Source organism: Tursiops truncatus, chromosome 17, assembly GCF_011762595.2.
Source record: "Tursiops truncatus isolate mTurTru1 chromosome 17, mTurTru1.mat.Y, whole genome shotgun sequence".
Lineage (NCBI taxonomy): Eukaryota > Metazoa > Chordata > Mammalia > Artiodactyla > Delphinidae > Tursiops > Tursiops truncatus.
This window is the reverse complement of record NC_047050.1, coordinates 43,768,318-43,781,087: the sequence shown is the minus strand read 5'-3', so window position 1 is coordinate 43,781,087 and position 12,770 is coordinate 43,768,318.

Below are 12,770 nucleotides of genomic sequence, written 5' to 3'. Positions count from 1 at the left end.
TTAAATGTTAGCAAATCCCCTACACAAACCTACCCCTGCTAGGTGACCAGCTGTCCTAGTTTGCCAGGAACTGAGGGGGTTCCCAGGGTACCTGGCTTTTCAGGGTTTTTTAAAAAAATTTTTGTACACCTTACAAAAAAAATCTATTTGTCTTCACAAATAGCTTTGACCCTACCCTGCATTGGGTCTTCGTTGAGGCACGCGGGCTTTCTCTAGTTGCCGAGAGCGGGGTATACTCATCATTGGGGTGCCCAGGCTTCTCACTGCGGTGGCTTCTCTTGTTGCGGAGCACGGGCTCTAGGGACGCGGGCTTCAGTAATTGTGGCACACAGGCTTAGTTGCTCCGCGGCACGTGGGATCTAACCGGACCAGGGCTCGAACCAGTGTCCCCTGCATTGGCAGGCAGATTCTTAACCACTGAACCACCGGGGAAGCCCGGCTTTTCAGTTTTAAAATCAGGATAGTCCCTGGCAAACCTGGAGGAGTTGGTCACCCCATCCTGCTCATTCGACCTTACATCCCTTCCTGACAAGCCAGTCAGATACCCAGGGGCAAAACATTCCAAGTAGAGGCCATAGCGAGTACAAGCCCCTGAGGCAAAACACACTTGGTAGGTCGAAGGAAGAGGAGGCAAGGGTGGCTGGAATGGGATAAATGGGAGAGAGCTGGTGGGCAGTTAAGACAGAGAGTTGGAGGAGGGAGCAGATCATGTAGCGCCTTGTAGTCTTGGTAATGGCTTTGGATTCTGCTTTGAGTGAGAAGGAAGCCATCAGGGTGTTTGAATAAAGAAGTAATGTAACCAGACTTACATGTGGAGTTCTGGGGATAAAAGATTAGATTGGGAATAAAAAAGAATGGGCTAAATGCAGTGTGGTGTCCTGGATTGGAGCAAACAGAAAAAGTACGTTAGTGGAAAAACTGATGAAACCCTAACAAAGTCTGGAGTGCAGTGAATAAGAATGTTCTAATGTTAGTTTCTTTATTTTGACGAACATACCATAGTAATATAAAATGTTAACATTGGGAGTAACTGGATGAGAGATACATGGGAACTCTCTGTATTATCTTTGCCACTTTTCTGTAAACCTGAAATTATTCCAAAACAAAAACAAAAAGTTGAGAGAGAGAGAGAGAAATGAGAGAAGAAAAAAAGGAACTAGTAAGTACAGACAACTCTCTCTTCTCTTAAGATGGAACAATTTGTGGATGAGTTTTGGGCTCTGCTGAAATTCTACCACTAAAACTTTCAGCTCTTGGGCAAAGACTCTTTTTTCCCTGCTCTAAAGCAAATACTCCTGCGAAAGATAATCCATTAACATTTATTAGTCATTTACACCTTAGTATAAATTAGTTTATCAGCTACTTTTCTGAGAGCAAATGGGGCAAGAAGGCAGGAAGTCAGGGTTTCTTTCCTTCATAATTCAGTCTAGGACTAGACTTCTTGAGTGAGGTACCTTATGCATGGTTACTTTTACTTTCATTCTTTGTCTTACACAAATGTAAACGCATATCGTTCTTAGGTTTTTTCTCTCTCTCTCTCTCTTTTTTTTTTATGGTTGCTTACAAAATTAGCAAAAACTGGGGCAGAAACTTGTTTTCTCCCTTGGTTGTGAATGCTTTTAGGAAGTTGCATTTTTACAACTGCTTTGCTCCTGGCAGTAACCCAAGGGTAATCCACTACAGAAAACCGTATCTGAAACCCCCAGATGGCATTGCCTAGCCAGAGGATGGTGGCAGGAATGGCAGTCTCTCTGAAAGTTACATGTTCTTGCCTTATCTCACCGTCACAGAGCCTTGAACTTTTTGCTTCTCCTGTTATTAGGCCGAGAGTATTAGATTCCCAGGAGTAGGAGAGAAACCATAACAAGATGAGAAGATCTTATAAAGAAACTGTTCTATGCATCCTTTTTTTCTGAGTCAGATACCATATGTGGAACTTTATAATCCATTATTTATAAATGTCTTATGAATGATAGCAATGTATATTTTGAACTAACCATATGTTATATAAGAAGTATCACAATGCTACAAAACAACAAAACTTTGCCTTTTCGAGGATGAAATTGTACTTAAATAATTTTTCTTTCATCAAAAGCAAAAACTTTAATTTCCAAAGGCAGGGGGAAATATATGCTAGCCAATTAGTAACTGTACAATTTCTATTAAACCTTAAAATACCGTTGAGTTTATTACTACACATGAAATCATTAGCTCCATAAAATGTGCATTGTTGTTTTCTATTAGAAAAAAAATCCAATCATAGTATCCTTTTCAAATTTTTAATGTTATAATGGGTCCTTTTTGATCTTTGTACAGCAAAGTTCTCCTTGGCCTATGAGGCCCGTCAGCTCCTTCAGGGCCAATTTATAGAAAAATGAGAACCTGTCCAAGACTTCATTAAAGTGAAACACAAAACCTTTTAGGTTGATTGGATGTTCAACCTAAAAACACAGTGTGAGTGGAACCCGGGATTCTTGTTTCATCAGTAATTCAAAATGCTGTGATTTTTCCTGGAAAGGAAAGGGAGTCTTTTGCTCGCCTTTGCACAGTATCAGAAGGCTTTGGCTTGGGTGGTTGGGAAGGGCCCCCTGGGAAAGTGACATTTAAACTGAGACCGAGGCCAGTGCCAACTTCATGGGGGCGAGACCTGTGTGGTCACAGAGGGCGCCATACTCAGAAGGGCCTCTGCTTGGTTTAATGCTCTACTGTTACCATCTTGAAATTCTGAATAATTTTGGAATAAGAGGCCCTGATTTTCATTTTGCACTGGGCCCTGCAAATTATGTAACCAGTTCTGCCTGGTAGAGAATAGTGCTTTGTGGAATATTTGTTGAATGGATGGCAAGAAGGAGCCAGCTGTTCAAAGAACCTGATGGATGTACTGGGCAAAATGACCAGCAAATGCTGAAATCTTGGTGTGTGTGAGCTGGACCGCCATGCTGTGCATTTCCTAGTCCATCATGCACCCTGCAGCCTACCGAATGCCCCTCCCAGAGTTATGCAGTGCACAACCTGCACGTCTGTACATGGTGGTCCTATGGGCAAGAAACAGGAAAGCCAGTGTGGATAGATCATTACGAGGTGGAGGAGAGACAATGTAGGCAGATTATTACAAAGGGGAAGAGAGTGGTATGATATGAGATGGGAGAGTCAGGCAGCAGTCAGATCACATAGGGCCTCATAGACCGTGGTGTTAATCTTGGACTTTATTCTGAGATGAGATGGAACACAGATGAGTTTTAAGCAGACGAGTGACATGATACATTTTACATACAAGATGACTCCAGCTTCATTGTGGAAAATGGATGGAGGGAGTCAGAATGAAAGCAGGGAGACTGGTGGTAAGAGAAAAAAGTGAAGTATGAACTGATAAGGTATATATTTTAGAACCAGTAGTAGTATTTACTAGCAGTATTTATGCCTGGTTTCTGCTGGCAGCTACTAACCTGGTTTGTTCTACGTCATAGGAAATCAGTGAATTCTCAAGGTCATCCAACATGTCAGAGTTGATGGAGTCCTGTGTGACTCACCTGCTACGAGAATACACAGTGGCATCACAGATCTGGGCTTATTCAATTTCGAAGTCATGCTCATATATGAAACAAGGAACCTGAAATTTGTGGATATATTTTTCTTTGGTTATCAAGAATCTCTTTCATATCAATAGGAAAGAAAACCATAAAAGAAAGCTATCTAAAGTACTCAAGACAGGAACTGCTGTATCATAATGACTGTGTTCCCATAGTGATCTCACAATATATGCAGAAACCTGGGACCACTTTGCAGTCAGCACACAACTATGGATTGATAACGAGCCCGTCGGTGGGTGGTGGGAGTTTGCCTGTAGCTGCAAAGTCCTTCCAACAGGCAATAACATTCACCAGAAGCAGGATGCTGAAAGCTGCCATAGAATTCGGCTGCCTTGAAAGTACCCTGATACACAATTATCAAACACTTAGGAACATAGGATAAAAAAATCGAACACTTTGGAGATAAGCAACCTTGCATGGTGCCAAGTTCATGATCAACCTGCAGTGAATAAGGTCATATTGCTGGGGTTGGTCCTTGACAGAGGTGTCCAGCATCTTCAGCAAGTCAAGACGTTTGCACTTGAAAATGCATGGAAGGTAGGATCCGCTGTGCAGTGGATTTGAACTTGAGTCCTCCTTTTTAGCCATCAAGCTCCTCTTTCGCACTGGGCTGACAGAGCATGGTAGGTAAGGGTGTGACAACTGTTTCACATTGCTCTGAAGCTGGGTTGCAGGGTGAGGCACGACACAAGGACAACGACGACATGACTGTGGAATGCTTAGGAGGAAAGGGAAGCCCATAAAGCCCGGCCTGGTGTCACAATTAGACTCGGGGTGGGTCAGTGCAAGCCAATGGGAGGCAGAAAGAACCATGACAGTTTTGGAAACCAGTCCTACAGACGGCTAGAGAGCCACAAACCAGAAGTCAGCTTCTAAACCCCAGCTCAGTGTCGGGAGAACGCTAAGGCCTCCTGCACAGACAGTGTTAGGAGGAGAGCAGCAGTGGCTGCCTCAACACCTTGTAAGGGGAAGGCTAGAGCCAGAAGACATGCTGGCTGGCTCTGCGGCCTACTGGCTCTGGAACCTTCGGCATGTCTCCTAAGCTGTCTGAGTCGCAGCTTTTCTGATCTGCCACCAAAGACCACTTCTGAGGCTTTGTCCCATATGTCACCACTGCAGCATTGGACACTGGTACCACCCTGACCTTAAGGTGCCTTCCTTCCTCCACTGAGTTCTCTAATCCCCTTGTCTTGGCCCCAATACCACAATGACGACTCTTCATGAGCCTGTCTTCCAGCACTCACCTTGAATATCAGTGTCCCTCCGCCTTAGTGCCCCTTTCTGTGTCACACGCTGGGCAATCCAGTTCACGCCCAAGCTCCCATCACCATGGCGTTTGCCAGTCTCTACCTCTAGCACCAACCTTTCTCAGGGTCCTTGAACAAGTGTTTCCTACTGCCTACAGATCTGCATATTTCTACCTGGACATTCCTCGGTCAGCCCAAATTCATTATGTCTAATGTCAAATTTCATATTCTCCTTTCTTTTCTCTTCCCCTAGAATCTCTACCCCAGGCAACACCATCACCATCTACCCACGTAGAAACGCAGGAGTTGTCACTTCTCCTTCCTCTCCCTCACCATAGGATCAAAACAGAACCTACTTCCCAAATACATCCCTTCCTCTCCAATACATAACCACTACTTTAATAGTAGTTCCCCTCACCTTTTTGCCTGTCCTGTTGCAGTAGTGATGGAGGCTACTAATTTTCTGCCAGTATTCATTCCCTGATGTTTCTTTTAGTACAGAACTGCAAGTTTTAGCTGGACACAGATGCCCAGTTAGAGCCTACATTTCCCAAGGTCCCTCATAGTTAGGTGGCCACATGGACACATGACTAGGTATCAGCCAATAGGATGTCAGAGGAAGTTATGCATTCACCTTCCAGGCACTTTCTTTGAAAAGGAAATAGTTTGCCCTCTTTTTGCTTTTTTTCCACCTTTCCGCAGGCTCATCCCACAGTTTTGACCTGATAGATGAGGAAAACAATCTTAGGTGAGTGTTTCTCAAACTTGGGTGTGCCTCAGAATCACCCGGAGGGCTTGCTAAAACACAGATTGCCGGGCCCCACCATATGCATTTCCTTTTTTTTTGTAATTAACTAATTTATTTATTTATTTATTTTTGGCTGTGTTGGGTCTTTGTCGCTGCCCGCGGGCTTTCTCTAGTTGCCGTGAGCCGGGGCTACTCTTTGTTGCAGTGCGCGGCCTTCTCACTGCAGTGGCTTCTCTTGTTGCGGAGCACGGGCTCTAGGCGCGCGGGCTTCAGTAGTTGTGGCATGCGGGCTCAGTAGTTGTGGCTCGTGGGCTCTAGAGTGCAGGCTCAGTAGTTGTGGCACACGGGCTTAGTTGCCCTGAGGCATGTGGGATATTCCTGAACCAGGGCTCGAACCCGTGTCCCCTGCATTGGCAGGTGGATTCTTAACCCCTGCGCCACCAGGTAAGTCCACCATATGCATTTCTAATAAAGTTCCCAGGTGATTCTGACGCTGCTGGCCCAGGGACTACACTTTAAGAACCACTGTCTTGGGGGATAGTAGAGAAACAAGATTAAAAGGAATCTCAGTCCCCAAGTGGCCTCATGGAATAGTGCCATTTTTGTGGCCCTTGACCACTCATTTTTAGACTGTTATATAAGAAAGAAGGAAACTCTTCTGTTTGGGTCTTATTTTGAGTCTCTATGGTACAGAAGCTTAGCCTATATCCCCAAAATGCACCCTGTAGTCCATCCTTTATGATTCAACTTACATGATATTTTCAAACCACTGATCTGACTTGGCATTCCCATTTTAAATTTCTCAAATCTTGCCTTTTGCCTAGCACAGGTTACCTCAACCAGGATATCCTGACAAACGATGAGACCTGAAACATTGTGAGAAAGGGGCAGAAATCCAGGCAAACTGGGAATTGGGCAGGATCCTCTTACTCCTCAGGCCACAGTGAGAGATTTTCAAACTCCAAGTGCTCCGAGGGAGAAAGTAGACAGTGAATATCTTGTCAAGGCAGATAATAATAATAACTACCATCCGTGGAATTATACGCCCCATGGGGGATCGACTACTAATATTTCTATTTTGCCAGTGAAGGGACAGAGACACAGAAGTAAGGAAACTGTTTGTGGCAGACCCCGACGGTGCCCTGCTCAGAGCCCCTCCAGGGAGGAGGACATACTGCCTAGCTGTCAGCAGACAGCTTCCTCCTTCAGGGTCTGCCCCAGCCATTGAGATCCCCATCACCTGAGGTCATGCCCTGCCTGGGCATCTGGTGGCTGGGCGAGGTGAGGGATAAAGCCCTGGCCGTTTCGGCCTGATACAGGACAACTTGGATTGGCCATCTTCCTTAGCTCCCTGTCAGGTTGGCCGAGACTTTTTTGGGCCACTCTTCGATTTCCTCCTCTGCCCAACCCTGTTTCTTCCCTCTTCCTCCCAGGCCTTGATTTCTAATAGCCATTTTTCACTCCCAAGTACATCTCAGAGAACCCCACCAGCGACCCTGCCTGAAGTTATAGAACTAGTGAGTGGCGAGGCTGGGCTTCTGACACAAGCAGTCTCTCCACAATCACAATTCCACGGCAGGTTGCAAAACCTACTCATGGGATAGATTCAAGTTCCTTAGGGTGGCATTCAAGGCCCCGGATAATTTGATTCCAATCTTCTTTGCTCACCTTAGTTCCCACACTCCCCACGACAGGCCCTATTCCATTGCCATACCAAACATTCACTCAAGGGGCATTTTGACTGGAAGGCCCTCCCTCCTCCCAGTGAGGTCCTTCCAGGTCCAGCACAAACATCATCTTGTCCGTGAGGCCTTTCTGAAACGCCTAGAGAGTAAGAAACATCACAGGGTAGGCCTAGTTCAAGTTCCAGCTCCATGACATAGCTGTGAGACTTAGGCAGAATTCTGTAACTCCATCTCCCATCTTATGTAATACAGGGCTAATAAAAACTACCTCGCTGGGCTGCGAATTAAATAAAATCTGTAAATCACCTAGCCCAGTGCTCTTCAACCTTTAACGGGCATAGAGATGTCCTGAACATCTTGTTAAAATGCAGATTCTGAATCAGTGGGTCTGGAGTAGGGCCTGAGATTCTGCATTTTGGACAAGCACCCAGGGGATGTAGCTGCTGGTGGTCCGTGGACCACACTTTGAGTAGCAAGGCCCTAGCCCAATACCTGGCACTTAATAGGCACTCAGTGATGTTTGCTTCTCCCCACTCCCTGCTTTACTCTTTCCTCTTTGCCCCTATAACATTTTGTTCCTACAAAATGCATAATGCTCACCACACGTACTTTAGTTACTTGCTATATCTGTGTCTCCGGCCAGATTGTGAGCAATTTAAGGATAGAAACGGTATTATCTTCCTCTCAGTATCACCGGTACCCAGCATAGGGCCAGGTATATAAAAAGGAATCAATAAATGTTTGATGAACTAAGCCTATAAAGTGGAAATACAAATATCATCTCTGCCTGTCTCAACAAGTTGTCGTAACAAGCCAATGTGATAATTGGGGAGAGCGTGGAAACATGCATCCTGTGCTACAAATACAAAGCATTACTATCCTTCAGCTTTCCACTCTGCATTAGTTCAGATCTATGCAGTTGAAGTATGTTTACTTGTGGCAGTTGCTCAGACTCTGATGATTAGAAAACTCAGATTCATCTATGGTTTAAAAATAAACCAAATTCTCTTTGGGATAATAACTATGGCACTCTCTGCCTATGGTAAGAAACTAACTATAGTGATGTAAATGAAAAGGGTGTATCTTTCAATCAGTCAATCAATCAATCAAGAAGAAGGCTCTGAGTACCTCTCTCCAGGTGGCACTGGGCTTTCCTATCTACCTCCTCCAAATGAGCAAGTGATACCAGCCTTATCGTCTCCTGCCTGATTGAAGGTGGGGAAGTTCACACAGGGAGGGCAGGCTTAGAAGCAGGGTAGATGTGAGAGCAGTTCAGAAAGCAGCTCAGAGCCAGGCTTGAGACCAGGGAGAAAACACACATGTCCTCTTGGAGGGAGGGGTGACGATCCAAGTGGCTATACCTGGTGACTCTGCCTGTGTCATAGCAGATGGTCCCAGGAGTTTGGGGAGGGTGGGCCTCGAAACTAGCCACCTGGAATTCATTCCTGGAAAATAGGTTACCCCCGGGGAGAGGGGGGGCAGCGGTGGGCGGGGGGCATCAGGCAGTGATTCACCTGAAATACATTCAGGTATGTTTTCCTTTCATGTTGCAAAAGATGATGCCAGGCAGGCCACCAGCAAGGGCGCTGCTTCTTGGTGGCAGTGATGGTAGGTGGTGGCGCGAGGGGGCTGAGACAAGTCATTGAGAAGACCCTGCCTCAGCTTAGGGACTTCTGGGCAACTATAAGATTCTAACTTGGGGGATTGGGGCAGTGGGGGGCAGAGGTTAATGTGAAGGCAAAATTCCAAAATGTAGCAACCTGGGGCCTTTAGTAAGGCAGAGCTGTTGCGACAGTTTCATATAGATCAGGAATAAGTGCCTACAAACCAATAAAATAATATTTTTAAACAATTATGATGATAATGAGTTAAAGTTCATGGCAAATTTTTTTTGAAGTCTTTATTGAATTTGTTACCATGTTGCTTCTGTTTTATGTTTTGGGTTTTTTTGGCCGCAAGGCATGTGGGGTCTTAGCTCCCCAACCAGGGATTGAACCCGCACCCCCTGCATTGGAAGGCGAAGTCTTAACCACTGGACTGCCAGGGGAGTCCCCATGGCAAATGTTTTTAAAAAAAGCAAAATACAAGCCATGTGTTGAGAATGTTCAAAATTAGTTGAATACATATGCGTATATCATTCATAAAAATATTAATTCTGGTTATACTTGGGTGATTTTAATTTCTCTGTTTACTTTTTTCTGTATTGTTTCTAATTAATATGTATAATTTTATTACCTGGAAAGTGTTTTCCTTATAAAAACGAGGAAAGATTAGAAGTAAATGAACCAAAAGATGAATAGTAGTTACCTGTGAATTATAGGCTGATGAATTTTTCTATTTCTTAATTTTATTTCTTGTATATCCTACAGAAATGTATATTGCTTTTATAATTTAAAATGTTAAGTTTTTTCTTAAGGTATGTATTAGCAGTAGGAAATAAGGAAGAGTTCATAGTTGCCCTGTTCCAAACCTCAAAATGATCCCTGATTCCTTTCTCTTATCTCCTGCACCTAACTTATCAGGAAGCTGGGTTGACTCTGTCTCCAAAACATATTCAGAATCGCATCATTTCTCCTCTTCCACCTTTATCTCCACCTTGTTCAAGCCTATCACCTGAATTATTCTGTAATTACCTCCTGATTTCTCTGATTCCATTCTCTGCCGTGTATAATCTCTTCTCCACATCATAGCCAAAGAGAGCTTTTGACTCATAAATAGGATCATGTATGTCCTCTGCCTAGAACCTTCAATAGCTCCCCATTACCCTTACTATAAAATCCAGGCTCCCCACCCCAGCTGGAGCCTATCTCTCCAACCTCCTCTTCTACACCTCTTTCCCACCTCTTCCCCTTGCTCACTTCCCTCTGACCACATTGTTCATTATGTTTCTCAGCTTAGGACAGCTTGCCTTTGCCGTTCCCTCTGCCCCCAAAGTTCACTTCTTCCTTCTCATTCAGGTCTCAGCTTAAACTTCAGAGAGGCCTTGTATGACTATCTTCATCTAAAGTAGCCTGCCTGGGCTTCCCTGGTGGCGCAGTGGTTGGGAGTCCGCCTGCCGATGCAGGGGACGCGGGTTCGTGCCCCGGTCCGGGGGGATCCCGCGTGCCGCGGAGCGGCTGGGCCCGTGTGCCATGGCCGCTGGGCCTGCGCATCCGGAGCTTGTGCTCCGCAACGGGAGAGGCCGCAGCAGTAGCCTGCCAGTCCCCTCTAGCTCATCACTCTGAAGGCATGTTCATAACACCTGATATTTTCTAACTGCTTGCATTAGAAAGAGGAGCAGCCTTGTCCTTCTTATTCACCCTGGTATTCCTGAAAACCTAGAACAGAGCCCAGCACATAAGACATGCCCAATATTTTAGAGTTTATGGGGAAAGTAACTAATGTAATTCCAGGTCTAGACTCATCCAGGCACAGGAAAGCACAATTCTTTTCTCTGGCCAATTCTGAGAGGCTTCATGGAAAAGGTAGGAGATTCGGGGAGGTTCACAAGTCCCACAGACTGGTCCCAACCTACTTGTAACCATCTTTTTTGGTATTTCGAGACTCTTTCTTTAAAACCTTTCTTCATAGTATCCTTACTCTTTCTTCTCACTAAATTCCTGCATGCCCCCCTCATCAATTTGATCTCTAGCCCAACTCCAGGAGAAAGTTTATATAACAACCATGTCAGCCTAGGGACCTGTTCCTCCTGCTGGTGTTAATTCTCAGAACACACAGGGTTCCAAAAGAGAGACTCCTTCCTTAGCCCACCTTTCCCTGCCACTCCGCATGGGATGCGCTGATGCAACGGGAGAGAGGTTCTTGGCAGAGGGTGCTTTGGGGGGTCTCTGAATGCAGGTCCAAAGGCCCTGCACGCTGTGAGCAGTGGAGCACAGGGACCCACGTGGCATCTGGCTCCTCTCGTGGAAACTGTGCTCAGGGAGAACTAGTGCAGCAAAAGGCCTGCCTTTGGGAAGTTACCTGACTACTTGGCATTTGATAAGTCAGCTTATGCCTTCCTATAGAGGGATGATTTTGAACGTATTTGGTACAGTAATGTATGTACATAGGCCCTGGGCGGTCTCCTAGGTCCCTTGTCCTAGATGCAACCACTTTGACCATCTGATAGACGGTTACTTAATTCACAGGATTTAGATAAGGTTACCGGTTAAGAAACTTAGGGACTGCAAATATTTTCTCCAGCCCTTCCTACATTTTTGATGATCACAAAGACACTCTGTAATGAATATCAGACACAAAATCAGGATATTGTTTGCCGATTCTTTTTTTTAAAAATAACTGTAATTTATTTATTTATTATTATTATTTTTTTTGGTTGCGGTGGGTCTTCGTTGCCGCGTGCGGGCTTTCTCTAGTTGCGATGAGCGGGGCCTACTCTTCGTTGCGGTGTGTGGGCTTCTCATTGCGGTGGCTTCTTTTGTTGCGGAGCACGGGCTCTAGGGGCGTGGGCTTCAGTAGTTGTGGCTCACAGGCTCAATGGTTGTGGCTCACGGGCTCTAGAGAGCAGGCTCAGTAGTTGTGGCACACGGGCTTAGTTGCTCCGCGGCATGTGGGATCTTCCCGGACCAGGGCTCGAACCCGTGTCCCCTGCATTGGCAGGCAGATTCTTAACCACTGCGCCACCAGGGAAGTCCGCTGATTCTTTTTTCTTTTTAAAATGTATTTTATTGAAGTATAGTTGATTTACAATGTTATGTTAGTTTCTAGTGTACAGCAAAGTTATTCAGTTTTATATATATATATATATATATATATATATATATATATATACACACACACACACACACATATACTCTTTTTCATATTCTTTTCCATTATGGTTTATTACAAGATATTAAATATAGTTCCCTGTGCTGTACAGTAGGTCCTTGTTGTTTATCCATTCTGTATATAATGGTTTGCATCTGCTGTTTGCTGACTTTTAATTCAAATTCTTACCAGGCTATCACCTGACTCTTCAAGGTCCCGGGTGGGCCTATGCTGTTTACTGTAGTAGAACAGATTTCCAGACAAACTAGGAAATCTGGAATCTAGGACAAGCTCCACACCTAGGCAGATAACACCCATGTGGTGATTTCCGAGATGAAAAGATTCGCTGGCCTTCTGGGACAGCACAGTGCCCTCTCATCTGCCCTAAGCAGCGTGGTGCAATGTGGAGTTACACAAAGAACATGTGCCAGACAGGCCTGGATTCAGAACCCGCGTCTGCTTCCCGTGAACTGTGTGACCTGGGCCATGTTGCTTAACTTCCCTGAGGTTCTTTCCTCTAGTATAAAATCAGAACAGTATCTACCTCATAGGGCTGTTGTGAGGATGAAATGAAATGATATGTGCAAATGGGCTCTCACCAAGTAGACATTCCCTGGTTTGTTAAAAAACTTAGGATCCACTGAAAATTTAGTTGACCTCACCCAAGAGTGTCTTACGTGACTGGCGCCATCTGACTCTATGTAGCATCAGCATCTGCTGGTCTCCAAGGATGAGTCTCTATCTTCCTGTT